Source organism: Uranotaenia lowii, chromosome 3, assembly GCF_029784155.1.
Source record: "Uranotaenia lowii strain MFRU-FL chromosome 3, ASM2978415v1, whole genome shotgun sequence".
Classification (NCBI taxonomy): Eukaryota; Metazoa; Arthropoda; class Insecta; order Diptera; family Culicidae; genus Uranotaenia; species Uranotaenia lowii.
The window spans coordinates 190,447,054-190,447,297 of NC_073693.1; positions in this window are offsets into that span (position 1 = coordinate 190,447,054).

The following is a 244-nucleotide window of genomic DNA, read 5'->3' on the forward strand; positions in this document are numbered from 1 at the left end:
CCGAAAGGTGCAGTTGAGGCTGTGGGTGAAGTCGTATGGCTAATTGCCACCTTTGAAGTTGCCAGCGCGGGCACGTTGTGGCCGAGGCGAGGCAAGCAGTTGCGACCGAGAGTTCCGGTGATGCTGAATGGCTAAATGCAACCTTTCCTCCGGCGATAGTTGCGGGAATCGATGGAAATTTCTTCCCCGAGCCAAAGGTGCTGACAATTGAATTGGAAAAAGAAGGCCGCCTGAGCGACCCTCT